Source organism: Schistocerca piceifrons, unplaced genomic scaffold (genome assembly GCF_021461385.2).
Source record: "Schistocerca piceifrons isolate TAMUIC-IGC-003096 unplaced genomic scaffold, iqSchPice1.1 HiC_scaffold_544, whole genome shotgun sequence".
NCBI lineage: Eukaryota > Metazoa > Arthropoda > Insecta > Orthoptera > Acrididae > Schistocerca > Schistocerca piceifrons.
Window position 1 is genome coordinate 12799 of NW_025728782.1, and position 12710 is coordinate 25508.

A 12710-nucleotide genomic window follows, 5' to 3' on the forward strand; every position below is an offset into this window, starting at 1 on the left:
TGGCCGTTTCGTTCGACCGTTCGTACGGTCGCTTGTCGCATTTCGTGTCGAGTGCCGCGTCGGCGCCCCCCTCTCTTTGCGAGCATCTGTGCACATACTGACTGGCAAGGCGCGCACCTCAAACGTCGCAGAGCAATGCTTTTGGCTTCATGCTCTGCTGGGAGAAGAGGAAAAGGGAAGCTGTAAGTAGCAATAACAGGAAGTAAACATTTTCCCGCTGAAGCGTTGAAACGCTGTGGATAACAAACAAGAAATACGTTGGCGCCCTAGCAACAGCACCACCATGTCACAGAAAATTAAATGCCCCGGGTGAGGATCGAACTCACGACCTTAAGATTATGAGACTTACGCGCTGCCTACTGCGCTACCGAGGCACGGGTGCACCGCTTGTCCTGGAAACTGGGTAAACACCTTACCCAATATTAGACGTAGAGACACTGTACTTCCTGGATAACGTGTTCTGTTGCTACACGTGCACTGCCGGCCCAGTTGATTGCGGTGCTGCTGCAGCTGTTGCAACGATAGGCAGCACTCCTTGTCGTTGAAGTTCAGTGCCTCGGAGGCACCCGGACCCAGCAACTTGTGAGGCCAGGCCGACGCTAGTCTGTAGAACATGATGCGAGCGTCCTAGTGGGGACCCGCGAGTGCTGCGTTCTCGGTCCTTCTCAAGGGAAATCCAGCTACACATTCTTGTGGATCGTGCATCTCAAGCGCTCAAGCCACGCGGCAGCATTATCGCGGGAAAAGCAAAATGATGCATCGGCCGGGAATCGAACCCGGGCCGCCCGCGTGGCAGGCGAGCATTCTACCACTGAACCACCGATGCTCGGGCCAGCGGTAACTTGACGCTGCTTGCCGAGCAGATGTCTCAAGGGAAAGTGGGACTGCCGTCAAGCGCCGTAGCATTCTGTGGAAAAGATGCTGCAGACGCTGAATCCTGCACTGCACTGCTCTGCTTAAAAATGCCGCCAGAACGCGGTCCTCTGCGTACTCTTGCGTTGCCGGCGCCCAACTCTTGCCAAAGGATGCGAAATGTGCGCGGATACGCTGTCCGAATGCGTCTGGATGTGCTCCCCTAGCCTGCCTCGAAATGCGCCTGCCAGGTACGATCACCTTCGGCCGCTGCCGACTGGCGGGAAGCCGACACAGCGCGGACGCGCGGCGCTCGCTTGTGCGGTGGTGGTGTAATGGTCAGCATAGTTGCGTTCCAAGCAGTTGATCCGGGTTCGATTCCCGGCCACCGCAGCAGGCTTTTAATTTCGCGTATGAGTACTTTTGCCACGCGCTCTTAAATTATTGTTTTTTCGCCCTCTTACTCGCTGCATACCAGCCCTTAGTGTGTCTCGACTTGTCTCGACTTTGCTCGGCTGACGCGAGAGCTGACGCTCTCAAATCGGCCTATATCAAAACGACAAGCACGAGAAACGACTGAGAGAGGTAAGGAGAGGCGAGGCGATGGACACACAGCACGCCCCCTTCATTTCACGGTGGCGTCTCCCTGACCGAATCGGGCTGTAGCTCCGAAAAGAAAGGAGAAACAAAAATAGGAAGTAAAAGTGCCAATAGCGCCCTGTGTTCCCATGCGCTCACCCGCCCAAGTACTGACAAGGGCCAAAGTTGTTACGCATCGGCAATCGGACATTTTCTTTCATTTTCTCTTTATCGGTTGAGAACCAGTGTATTCAAGATATTATGGCCATTGCCGAGTGAATGCTGTAGCGCTCCCCGACGAGTCGGGTTCGGATCCTCTATCAACTTCCACGCAGGGTGATGATCTTTTGGTCACCACACTCGCCAGCTGAAATCGGCGCCGCCTTTTCGTAGTAGGAAAAGAGTAGTGGCCCGTGGGGGGATCGAACCCACGACCTTCGCGTTATTAGCACGACGCTCTAACCAACTGAGCTAACGGGCCTCGGCAGATGCAGTTGCTCAGCCCTACGCTGGAAACAGGTGGCATGAAGCCGCACACCATTTCTATGGTCGTCGTGTGTCTGCTTCCCTAGTCTATATTCTGCTGACGGTCACGAAACAGTAGCTATATTGCGAGCAGGACGGGAAACGGCCGCTCGGACAGCTCAAACTTGTCACGATTCGTGTGGAAAAAATTCCGTTCCGGTACCGGGAATCGAACCCGGGCCTCCTGGGTGAAAGCCAGGTATCCTAGCCACTAGACCACACCGGATGTGGCCGTTTCGTTCGACCGTTCGTACGGTCGCTTGTCGCATTTCGTGTCGAGTGCCGCGTCGGCGCCCCCCTCTCTTTGCGAGCATCTGTGCACATACTGACTGGCAAGGCGCGCACCTCAAACGTCGCAGAGCAATGCTTTTGGCTTCATGCTCTGCTGGGAGAAGAGGAAAAGGGAAGCTGTAAGTAGCAATAACAGGAAGTAAACATTTTCCCGCTGAAGCGTTGAAACGCTGTGGATAACAAACAAGAAATACGTTGGCGCCCTAGCAACAGCACCACCATGTCACAGAAAATTAAATGCCCCGGGTGAGGATCGAACTCACGACCTTAAGATTATGAGACTTACGCGCTGCCTACTGCGCTACCGAGGCACGGGTGCACCGCTTGTCCTGGAAACTGGGTAAACACCTTACCCAATATTAGACGTAGAGACACTGTACTTCCTGGATAACGTGTTCTGTTGCTACACGTGCACTGCCGGCCCAGTTGATTGCGGTGCTGCTGCAGCTGTTGCAACGATAGGCAGCACTCCTTGTCGTTGAAGTTCAGTGCCTCGGAGGCACCCGGACCCAGCAACTTGTGAGGCCAGGCCGACGCTAGTCTGTAGAACATGATGCGAGCGTCCTAGTGGGGACCCGCGAGTGCTGCGTTCTCGGTCCTTCTCAAGGGAAATCCAGCTACACATTCTTGTGGATCGTGCATCTCAAGCGCTCAAGCCACGCGGCAGCATTATCGCGGGAAAAGCAAAATGATGCATCGGCCGGGAATCGAACCCGGGCCGCCCGCGTGGCAGGCGAGCATTCTACCACTGAACCACCGATGCTCGGGCCAGCGGTAACTTGACGCTGCTTGCCGAGCAGATGTCTCAAGGGAAAGTGGGACTGCCGTCAAGCGCCGTAGCATTCTGTGGAAAAGATGCTGCAGACGCTGAATCCTGCACTGCACTGCTCTGCTTAAAAATGCCGCCAGAACGCGGTCCTCTGCGTACTCTTGCGTTGCCGGCGCCCAACTCTTGCCAAAGGATGCGAAATGTGCGCGGATACGCTGTCCGAATGCGTCTGGATGTGCTCCCCTAGCCTGCCTCGAAATGCGCCTGCCAGGTACGATCACCTTCGGCCGCTGCCGACTGGCGGGAAGCCGACACAGCGCGGACGCGCGGCGCTCGCTTGTGCGGTGGTGGTGTAATGGTCAGCATAGTTGCGTTCCAAGCAGTTGATCCGGGTTCGATTCCCGGCCACCGCAGCAGGCTTTTAATTTCGCGTATGAGTACTTTTGCCACGCGCTCTTAAATTATTGTTTTTTCGCCCTCTTACTCGCTGCATACCAGCCCTTAGTGTGTCTCGACTTGTCTCGACTTTGCTCGGCTGACGCGAGAGCTGACGCTCTCAAATCGGCCTATATCAAAACGACAAGCACGAGAAACGACTGAGAGAGGTAAGGAGAGGCGAGGCGATGGACACACAGCACGCCCCCTTCATTTCACGGTGGCGTCTCCCTGACCGAATCGGGCTGTAGCTCCGAAAAGAAAGGAGAAACAAAAATAGGAAGTAAAAGTGCCAATAGCGCCCTGTGTTCCCATGCGCTCACCCGCCCAAGTACTGACAAGGGCCAAAGTTGTTACGCATCGGCAATCGGACATTTTCTTTCATTTTCTCTTTATCGGTTGAGAACCAGTGTATTCAAGATATTATGGCCATTGCCGAGTGAATGCTGTAGCGCTCCCCGACGAGTCGGGTTCGGATCCTCTATCAACTTCCACGCAGGGTGATGATCTTTTGGTCACCACACTCGCCAGCTGAAATCGGCGCCGCCTTTTCGTAGTAGGAAAAGAGTAGTGGCCCGTGGGGGGATCGAACCCACGACCTTCGCGTTATTAGCACGACGCTCTAACCAACTGAGCTAACGGGCCTCGGCAGATGCAGTTGCTCAGCCCTACGCTGGAAACAGGTGGCATGAAGCCGCACACCATTTCTATGGTCGTCGTGTGTCTGCTTCCCTAGTCTATATTCTGCTGACGGTCACGAAACAGTAGCTATATTGCGAGCAGGACGGGAAACGGCCGCTCGGACAGCTCAAACTTGTCACGATTCGTGTGGAAAAAATTCCGTTCCGGTACCGGGAATCGAACCCGGGCCTCCTGGGTGAAAGCCAGGTATCCTAGCCACTAGACCACACCGGATGTGGCCGTTTCGTTCGACCGTTCGTACGGTCGCTTGTCGCATTTCGTGTCGAGTGCCGCGTCGGCGCCCCCCTCTCTTTGCGAGCATCTGTGCACATACTGACTGGCAAGGCGCGCACCTCAAACGTCGCAGAGCAATGCTTTTGGCTTCATGCTCTGCTGGGAGAAGAGGAAAAGGGAAGCTGTAAGTAGCAATAACAGGAAGTAAACATTTTCCCGCTGAAGCGTTGAAACGCTGTGGATAACAAACAAGAAATACGTTGGCGCCCTAGCAACAGCACCACCATGTCACAGAAAATTAAATGCCCCGGGTGAGGATCGAACTCACGACCTTAAGATTATGAGACTTACGCGCTGCCTACTGCGCTACCGAGGCACGGGTGCACCGCTTGTCCTGGAAACTGGGTAAACACCTTACCCAATATTAGACGTAGAGACACTGTACTTCCTGGATAACGTGTTCTGTTGCTACACGTGCACTGCCGGCCCAGTTGATTGCGGTGCTGCTGCAGCTGTTGCAACGATAGGCAGCACTCCTTGTCGTTGAAGTTCAGTGCCTCGGAGGCACCCGGACCCAGCAACTTGTGAGGCCAGGCCGACGCTAGTCTGTAGAACATGATGCGAGCGTCCTAGTGGGGACCCGCGAGTGCTGCGTTCTCGGTCCTTCTCAAGGGAAATCCAGCTACACATTCTTGTGGATCGTGCATCTCAAGCGCTCAAGCCACGCGGCAGCATTATCGCGGGAAAAGCAAAATGATGCATCGGCCGGGAATCGAACCCGGGCCGCCCGCGTGGCAGGCGAGCATTCTACCACTGAACCACCGATGCTCGGGCCAGCGGTAACTTGACGCTGCTTGCCGAGCAGATGTCTCAAGGGAAAGTGGGACTGCCGTCAAGCGCCGTAGCATTCTGTGGAAAAGATGCTGCAGACGCTGAATCCTGCACTGCACTGCTCTGCTTAAAAATGCCGCCAGAACGCGGTCCTCTGCGTACTCTTGCGTTGCCGGCGCCCAACTCTTGCCAAAGGATGCGAAATGTGCGCGGATACGCTGTCCGAATGCGTCTGGATGTGCTCCCCTAGCCTGCCTCGAAATGCGCCTGCCAGGTACGATCACCTTCGGCCGCTGCCGACTGGCGGGAAGCCGACACAGCGCGGACGCGCGGCGCTCGCTTGTGCGGTGGTGGTGTAATGGTCAGCATAGTTGCGTTCCAAGCAGTTGATCCGGGTTCGATTCCCGGCCACCGCAGCAGGCTTTTAATTTCGCGTATGAGTACTTTTGCCACGCGCTCTTAAATTATTGTTTTTTCGCCCTCTTACTCGCTGCATACCAGCCCTTAGTGTGTCTCGACTTGTCTCGACTTTGCTCGGCTGACGCGAGAGCTGACGCTCTCAAATCGGCCTATATCAAAACGACAAGCACGAGAAACGACTGAGAGAGGTAAGGAGAGGCGAGGCGATGGACACACAGCACGCCCCCTTCATTTCACGGTGGCGTCTCCCTGACCGAATCGGGCTGTAGCTCCGAAAAGAAAGGAGAAACAAAAATAGGAAGTAAAAGTGCCAATAGCGCCCTGTGTTCCCATGCGCTCACCCGCCCAAGTACTGACAAGGGCCAAAGTTGTTACGCATCGGCAATCGGACATTTTCTTTCATTTTCTCTTTATCGGTTGAGAACCAGTGTATTCAAGATATTATGGCCATTGCCGAGTGAATGCTGTAGCGCTCCCCGACGAGTCGGGTTCGGATCCTCTATCAACTTCCACGCAGGGTGATGATCTTTTGGTCACCACACTCGCCAGCTGAAATCGGCGCCGCCTTTTCGTAGTAGGAAAAGAGTAGTGGCCCGTGGGGGGATCGAACCCACGACCTTCGCGTTATTAGCACGACGCTCTAACCAACTGAGCTAACGGGCCTCGGCAGATGCAGTTGCTCAGCCCTACGCTGGAAACAGGTGGCATGAAGCCGCACACCATTTCTATGGTCGTCGTGTGTCTGCTTCCCTAGTCTATATTCTGCTGACGGTCACGAAACAGTAGCTATATTGCGAGCAGGACGGGAAACGGCCGCTCGGACAGCTCAAACTTGTCACGATTCGTGTGGAAAAAATTCCGTTCCGGTACCGGGAATCGAACCCGGGCCTCCTGGGTGAAAGCCAGGTATCCTAGCCACTAGACCACACCGGATGTGGCCGTTTCGTTCGACCGTTCGTACGGTCGCTTGTCGCATTTCGTGTCGAGTGCCGCGTCGGCGCCCCCCTCTCTTTGCGAGCATCTGTGCACATACTGACTGGCAAGGCGCGCACCTCAAACGTCGCAGAGCAATGCTTTTGGCTTCATGCTCTGCTGGGAGAAGAGGAAAAGGGAAGCTGTAAGTAGCAATAACAGGAAGTAAACATTTTCCCGCTGAAGCGTTGAAACGCTGTGGATAACAAACAAGAAATACGTTGGCGCCCTAGCAACAGCACCACCATGTCACAGAAAATTAAATGCCCCGGGTGAGGATCGAACTCACGACCTTAAGATTATGAGACTTACGCGCTGCCTACTGCGCTACCGAGGCACGGGTGCACCGCTTGTCCTGGAAACTGGGTAAACACCTTACCCAATATTAGACGTAGAGACACTGTACTTCCTGGATAACGTGTTCTGTTGCTACACGTGCACTGCCGGCCCAGTTGATTGCGGTGCTGCTGCAGCTGTTGCAACGATAGGCAGCACTCCTTGTCGTTGAAGTTCAGTGCCTCGGAGGCACCCGGACCCAGCAACTTGTGAGGCCAGGCCGACGCTAGTCTGTAGAACATGATGCGAGCGTCCTAGTGGGGACCCGCGAGTGCTGCGTTCTCGGTCCTTCTCAAGGGAAATCCAGCTACACATTCTTGTGGATCGTGCATCTCAAGCGCTCAAGCCACGCGGCAGCATTATCGCGGGAAAAGCAAAATGATGCATCGGCCGGGAATCGAACCCGGGCCGCCCGCGTGGCAGGCGAGCATTCTACCACTGAACCACCGATGCTCGGGCCAGCGGTAACTTGACGCTGCTTGCCGAGCAGATGTCTCAAGGGAAAGTGGGACTGCCGTCAAGCGCCGTAGCATTCTGTGGAAAAGATGCTGCAGACGCTGAATCCTGCACTGCACTGCTCTGCTTAAAAATGCCGCCAGAACGCGGTCCTCTGCGTACTCTTGCGTTGCCGGCGCCCAACTCTTGCCAAAGGATGCGAAATGTGCGCGGATACGCTGTCCGAATGCGTCTGGATGTGCTCCCCTAGCCTGCCTCGAAATGCGCCTGCCAGGTACGATCACCTTCGGCCGCTGCCGACTGGCGGGAAGCCGACACAGCGCGGACGCGCGGCGCTCGCTTGTGCGGTGGTGGTGTAATGGTCAGCATAGTTGCGTTCCAAGCAGTTGATCCGGGTTCGATTCCCGGCCACCGCAGCAGGCTTTTAATTTCGCGTATGAGTACTTTTGCCACGCGCTCTTAAATTATTGTTTTTTCGCCCTCTTACTCGCTGCATACCAGCCCTTAGTGTGTCTCGACTTGTCTCGACTTTGCTCGGCTGACGCGAGAGCTGACGCTCTCAAATCGGCCTATATCAAAACGACAAGCACGAGAAACGACTGAGAGAGGTAAGGAGAGGCGAGGCGATGGACACACAGCACGCCCCCTTCATTTCACGGTGGCGTCTCCCTGACCGAATCGGGCTGTAGCTCCGAAAAGAAAGGAGAAACAAAAATAGGAAGTAAAAGTGCCAATAGCGCCCTGTGTTCCCATGCGCTCACCCGCCCAAGTACTGACAAGGGCCAAAGTTGTTACGCATCGGCAATCGGACATTTTCTTTCATTTTCTCTTTATCGGTTGAGAACCAGTGTATTCAAGATATTATGGCCATTGCCGAGTGAATGCTGTAGCGCTCCCCGACGAGTCGGGTTCGGATCCTCTATCAACTTCCACGCAGGGTGATGATCTTTTGGTCACCACACTCGCCAGCTGAAATCGGCGCCGCCTTTTCGTAGTAGGAAAAGAGTAGTGGCCCGTGGGGGGATCGAACCCACGACCTTCGCGTTATTAGCACGACGCTCTAACCAACTGAGCTAACGGGCCTCGGCAGATGCAGTTGCTCAGCCCTACGCTGGAAACAGGTGGCATGAAGCCGCACACCATTTCTATGGTCGTCGTGTGTCTGCTTCCCTAGTCTATATTCTGCTGACGGTCACGAAACAGTAGCTAGGGAAACGGCCGCTCGGACAGCTCAAACTTGTCACGATTCGTGTGGAAAAAATTCCGTTCCGGTACCGGGAATCGAACCCGGGCCTCCTGGGTGAAAGCCAGGTATCCTAGCCACTAGACCACACCGGATGTGGCCGTTTCGTTCGACCGTTCGTACGGTCGCTTGTCGCATTTCGTGTCGAGTGCCGCGTCGGCGCCCCCCTCTCTTTGCGAGCATCTGTGCACATACTGACTGGCAAGGCGCGCACCTCAAACGTCGCAGAGCAATGCTTTTGGCTTCATGCTCTGCTGGGAGAAGAGGAAAAGGGAAGCTGTAAGTAGCAATAACAGGAAGTAAACATTTTCCCGCTGAAGCGTTGAAACGCTGTGGATAACAAACAAGAAATACGTTGGCGCCCTAGCAACAGCACCACCATGTCACAGAAAATTAAATGCCCCGGGTGAGGATCGAACTCACGACCTTAAGATTATGAGACTTACGCGCTGCCTACTGCGCTACCGAGGCACGGGTGCACCGCTTGTCCTGGAAACTGGGTAAACACCTTACCCAATATTAGACGTAGAGACACTGTACTTCCTGGATAACGTGTTCTGTTGCTACACGTGCACTGCCGGCCCAGTTGATTGCGGTGCTGCTGCAGCTGTTGCAACGATAGGCAGCACTCCTTGTCGTTGAAGTTCAGTGCCTCGGAGGCACCCGGACCCAGCAACTTGTGAGGCCAGGCCGACGCTAGTCTGTAGAACATGATGCGAGCGTCCTAGTGGGGACCCGCGAGTGCTGCGTTCTCGGTCCTTCTCAAGGGAAATCCAGCTACACATTCTTGTGGATCGTGCATCTCAAGCGCTCAAGCCACGCGGCAGCATTATCGCGGGAAAAGCAAAATGATGCATCGGCCGGGAATCGAACCCGGGCCGCCCGCGTGGCAGGCGAGCATTCTACCACTGAACCACCGATGCTCGGGCCAGCGGTAACTTGACGCTGCTTGCCGAGCAGATGTCTCAAGGGAAAGTGGGGACTGCCGTCAAGCGCCGTAGCATTCTGTGGAAAAGATGCTGCAGACGCTGAATCCTGCACTGCACTGCTCTGCTTAAAAATGCCGCCAGAACGCGGTCCTCTGCGTACTCTTGCGTTGCCGGCGCCCAACTCTTGCCAAAGGATGCGAAATGTGCGCGGATACGCTGTCCGAATGCGTCTGGATGTGCTCCCCTAGCCTGCCTCGAAATGCGCCTGCCAGGTACGATCACCTTCGGCCGCTGCCGACTGGCGGGAAGCCGACACAGCGCGGACGCGCGGCGCTCGCTTGTGCGGTGGTGGTGTAATGGTCAGCATAGTTGCGTTCCAAGCAGTTGATCCGGGTTCGATTCCCGGCCACCGCAGCAGGCTTTTAATTTCGCGTATGAGTACTTTTGCCACGCGCTCTTAAATTATTGTTTTTTCGCCCTCTTACTCGCTGCATACCAGCCCTTAGTGTGTCTCGACTTGTCTCGACTTTGCTCGGCTGACGCGAGAGCTGACGCTCTCAAATCGGCCTATATCAAAACGACAAGCACGAGAAACGACTGAGAGAGGTAAGGAGAGGCGAGGCGATGGACACACAGCACGCCCCTTCATTTCACGGTGGCGTCTCCCTGACCGAATCGGGCTGTAGCTCCGAAAAGAAAGGAGAAACAAAAATAGGAAGTAAAAGTGCCAATAGCGCCCTGTGTTCCCATGCGCTCACCCGCCCAAGTACTGACAAGGGCCAAAGTTGTTACGCATCGGCAATCGGACATTTTCTTTCATTTTCTCTTTATCGGTTGAGAACCAGTGTATTCAAGATATTATGGCCATTGCCGAGTGAATGCTGTAGCGCTCCCCGACGAGTCGGGTTCGGATCCTCTATCAACTTCCACGCAGGGTGATGATCTTTTGGTCACCACACTCGCCAGCTGAAATCGGCGCCGCCTTTTCGTAGTAGGAAAAGAGTAGTGGCCCGTGGGGGGATCGAACCCACGACCTTCGCGTTATTAGCACGACGCTCTAACCAACTGAGCTAACGGGCCTCGGCAGATGCAGTTGCTCAGCCCTACGCTGGAAACAGGTGGCATGAAGCCGCACACCATTTCTATGGTCGTCGTGTGTCTGCTTCCCTAGTCTATATTCTGCTGACGGTCACGAAACAGTAGCTATATTGCGAGCAGGACGGGAAACGGCCGCTCGGACAGCTCAAACTTGTCACGATTCGTGTGGAAAAAATTCCGTTCCGGTACCGGGAATCGAACCCGGGCCTCCTGGGTGAAAGCCAGGTATCCTAGCCACTAGACCACACCGGATGTGGCCGTTTCGTTCGACCGTTCGTACGGTCGCTTGTCGCATTTCGTGTCGAGTGCCGCGTCGGCGCCCCCCCTCTCTTTGCGAGCATCTGTGCACATACTGACTGGCAAGGCGCGCACCTCAAACGTCGCAGAGCAATGCTTTTGGCTTCATGCTCTGCTGGGAGAAGAGGAAAAGGGAAGCTGTAAGTAGCAATAACAGGAAGTAAACATTTTCCCGCTGAAGCGTTGAAACGCTGTGGATAACAAACAAGAAATACGTTGGCGCCCTAGCAACAGCACCACCATGTCACAGAAAATTAAATGCCCCGGGTGAGGATCGAACTCACGACCTTAAGATTATGAGACTTACGCGCTGCCTACTGCGCTACCGAGGCACGGGTGCACCGCTTGTCCTGGAAACTGGGTAAACACCTTACCCAATATTAGACGTAGAGACACTGTACTTCCTGGATAACGTGTTCTGTTGCTACACGTGCACTGCCGGCCCAGTTGATTGCGGTGCTGCTGCAGCTGTTGCAACGATAGGCAGCACTCCTTGTCGTTGAAGTTCAGTGCCTCGGAGGCACCCGGACCCAGCAACTTGTGAGGCCAGGCCGACGCTAGTCTGTAGAACATGATGCGAGCGTCCTAGTGGGGACCCGCGAGTGCTGCGTTCTCGGTCCTTCTCAAGGGAAATCCAGCTACACATTCTTGTGGATCGTGCATCTCAAGCGCTCAAGCCACGCGGCAGCATTATCGCGGGAAAAGCAAAATGATGCATCGGCCGGGAATCGAACCCGGGCCGCCCGCGTGGCAGGCGAGCATTCTACCACTGAACCACCGATGCTCGGGCCAGCGGTAACTTGACGCTGCTTGCCGAGCAGATGTCTCAAGGGAAAGTTGGGACTGCCGTCAAGCGCCGTAGCATTCTGTGGAAAAGATGCTGCAGACGCTGAATCCTGCACTGCACTGCTCTGCTTAAAAATGCCGCCAGAACGCGGTCCTCTGCGTACTCTTGCGTTGCCGGCGCCCAACTCTTGCCAAAGGATGCGAAATGTGCGCGGATACGCTGTCCGAATGCGTCTGGATGTGCTCCCCTAGCCTGCCTCGAAATGCGCCTGCCAGGTACGATCACCTTCGGCCGCTGCCGACTGGCGGGAAGCCGACACAGCGCGGACGCGCGGCGCTCGCTTGTGCGGTGGTGGTGTAATGGTCAGCATAGTTGCGTTCCAAGCAGTTGATCCGGGTTCGATTCCCGGCCACCGCAGCAGGCTTTTAATTTCGCGTATGAGTACTTTTGCCACGCGCTCTTAAATTATTGTTTTTTCGCCCTCTTACTCGCTGCATACCAGCCCTTAGTGTGTCTCGACTTGTCTCGACTTTGCTCGGCTGACGCGAGAGCTGACGCTCTCAAATCGGCCCTATATCAAAACGACAAGCACGAGAAACGACTGAGAGAGGTAAGGAGAGGCGAGGCGATGGACACACAGCACGCCCCCTTCATTTCACGGTGGCGTCTCCCTGACCGAATCGGGCTGTAGCTCCGAAAAGAAAGGAGAAACAAAAATAGGAAGTAAAAGTGCCAATAGCGCCCTGTGTTCCCATGCGCTCACCCGCCCAAGTACTGACAAGGGCCAAAGTTGTTACGCATCGGCAATCGGACATTTTCTTTCATTTTCTCTTTATCGGTTGAGAACCAGTGTATTCAAGATATTATGGCCATTGCCGAGTGAATGCTGTAGCGCTCCCCGACGAGTCGGGTTCGGATCCTCTATCAACTTCCACGCAGGGTGATGATCTTTTGGTCACCACACTCGCCAGCTGA

General features: G+C 55.1%; 28 non-coding genes across 28 annotated transcripts; 6 read left to right on the top strand and 22 right to left on the bottom strand.

The window, feature by feature from the left end:
- Positions 1–301: 301 nt before the first annotated feature.
- Trnam-cau lies at positions 302–374 on the bottom strand. Its single transcript has one exon. It is a non-coding gene; the product is annotated as a tRNA-Met (tRNA).
- A 381-nt stretch (positions 375–755) lies between these two features.
- Positions 756–826, bottom strand: Trnag-gcc. The gene has a single exon. It is a non-coding gene; the product is annotated as a tRNA-Gly (tRNA).
- Positions 827–1173: 347 nt separating this feature from the next.
- Trnag-ucc lies at positions 1174–1245 on the top strand. The gene has a single exon. It is a non-coding gene; the product is annotated as a tRNA-Gly (tRNA).
- A 593-nt stretch (positions 1246–1838) lies between these two features.
- Trnai-aau lies at positions 1839–1912 on the bottom strand. The gene has a single exon. It is a non-coding gene; the product is annotated as a tRNA-Ile (tRNA).
- Positions 1913–2110: 198 nt separating this feature from the next.
- On the bottom strand, positions 2111–2182 carry Trnae-uuc. The gene has a single exon. It is a non-coding gene; the product is annotated as a tRNA-Glu (tRNA).
- Positions 2183–2485: 303 nt separating this feature from the next.
- Positions 2486–2558, bottom strand: Trnam-cau. Its single transcript has one exon. It is a non-coding gene; the product is annotated as a tRNA-Met (tRNA).
- A 381-nt stretch (positions 2559–2939) lies between these two features.
- On the bottom strand, positions 2940–3010 carry Trnag-gcc. The gene has a single exon. It is a non-coding gene; the product is annotated as a tRNA-Gly (tRNA).
- A 347-nt stretch (positions 3011–3357) lies between these two features.
- Trnag-ucc lies at positions 3358–3429 on the top strand. The gene has a single exon. It is a non-coding gene; the product is annotated as a tRNA-Gly (tRNA).
- A 593-nt stretch (positions 3430–4022) lies between these two features.
- Trnai-aau lies at positions 4023–4096 on the bottom strand. Its single transcript has one exon. It is a non-coding gene; the product is annotated as a tRNA-Ile (tRNA).
- Positions 4097–4294: 198 nt separating this feature from the next.
- Trnae-uuc lies at positions 4295–4366 on the bottom strand. The gene has a single exon. It is a non-coding gene; the product is annotated as a tRNA-Glu (tRNA).
- A 303-nt stretch (positions 4367–4669) lies between these two features.
- Trnam-cau lies at positions 4670–4742 on the bottom strand. The gene has a single exon. It is a non-coding gene; the product is annotated as a tRNA-Met (tRNA).
- A 381-nt stretch (positions 4743–5123) lies between these two features.
- On the bottom strand, positions 5124–5194 carry Trnag-gcc. Its single transcript has one exon. It is a non-coding gene; the product is annotated as a tRNA-Gly (tRNA).
- A 347-nt stretch (positions 5195–5541) lies between these two features.
- On the top strand, positions 5542–5613 carry Trnag-ucc. Its single transcript has one exon. It is a non-coding gene; the product is annotated as a tRNA-Gly (tRNA).
- Positions 5614–6206: 593 nt separating this feature from the next.
- Trnai-aau lies at positions 6207–6280 on the bottom strand. The gene has a single exon. It is a non-coding gene; the product is annotated as a tRNA-Ile (tRNA).
- Positions 6281–6478: 198 nt separating this feature from the next.
- Positions 6479–6550, bottom strand: Trnae-uuc. Its single transcript has one exon. It is a non-coding gene; the product is annotated as a tRNA-Glu (tRNA).
- A 303-nt stretch (positions 6551–6853) lies between these two features.
- Trnam-cau lies at positions 6854–6926 on the bottom strand. The gene has a single exon. It is a non-coding gene; the product is annotated as a tRNA-Met (tRNA).
- Positions 6927–7307: 381 nt separating this feature from the next.
- Trnag-gcc lies at positions 7308–7378 on the bottom strand. Its single transcript has one exon. It is a non-coding gene; the product is annotated as a tRNA-Gly (tRNA).
- A 347-nt stretch (positions 7379–7725) lies between these two features.
- On the top strand, positions 7726–7797 carry Trnag-ucc. The gene has a single exon. It is a non-coding gene; the product is annotated as a tRNA-Gly (tRNA).
- Positions 7798–8390: 593 nt separating this feature from the next.
- Positions 8391–8464, bottom strand: Trnai-aau. The gene has a single exon. It is a non-coding gene; the product is annotated as a tRNA-Ile (tRNA).
- A 183-nt stretch (positions 8465–8647) lies between these two features.
- Positions 8648–8719, bottom strand: Trnae-uuc. Its single transcript has one exon. It is a non-coding gene; the product is annotated as a tRNA-Glu (tRNA).
- A 303-nt stretch (positions 8720–9022) lies between these two features.
- Trnam-cau lies at positions 9023–9095 on the bottom strand. The gene has a single exon. It is a non-coding gene; the product is annotated as a tRNA-Met (tRNA).
- A 381-nt stretch (positions 9096–9476) lies between these two features.
- On the bottom strand, positions 9477–9547 carry Trnag-gcc. The gene has a single exon. It is a non-coding gene; the product is annotated as a tRNA-Gly (tRNA).
- Positions 9548–9895: 348 nt separating this feature from the next.
- On the top strand, positions 9896–9967 carry Trnag-ucc. Its single transcript has one exon. It is a non-coding gene; the product is annotated as a tRNA-Gly (tRNA).
- Positions 9968–10559: 592 nt separating this feature from the next.
- Trnai-aau lies at positions 10560–10633 on the bottom strand. Its single transcript has one exon. It is a non-coding gene; the product is annotated as a tRNA-Ile (tRNA).
- Positions 10634–10831: 198 nt separating this feature from the next.
- On the bottom strand, positions 10832–10903 carry Trnae-uuc. The gene has a single exon. It is a non-coding gene; the product is annotated as a tRNA-Glu (tRNA).
- A 304-nt stretch (positions 10904–11207) lies between these two features.
- On the bottom strand, positions 11208–11280 carry Trnam-cau. Its single transcript has one exon. It is a non-coding gene; the product is annotated as a tRNA-Met (tRNA).
- Positions 11281–11661: 381 nt separating this feature from the next.
- Positions 11662–11732, bottom strand: Trnag-gcc. Its single transcript has one exon. It is a non-coding gene; the product is annotated as a tRNA-Gly (tRNA).
- A 348-nt stretch (positions 11733–12080) lies between these two features.
- Trnag-ucc lies at positions 12081–12152 on the top strand. Its single transcript has one exon. It is a non-coding gene; the product is annotated as a tRNA-Gly (tRNA).
- Positions 12153–12710: the final 558 nt, after the last annotated feature.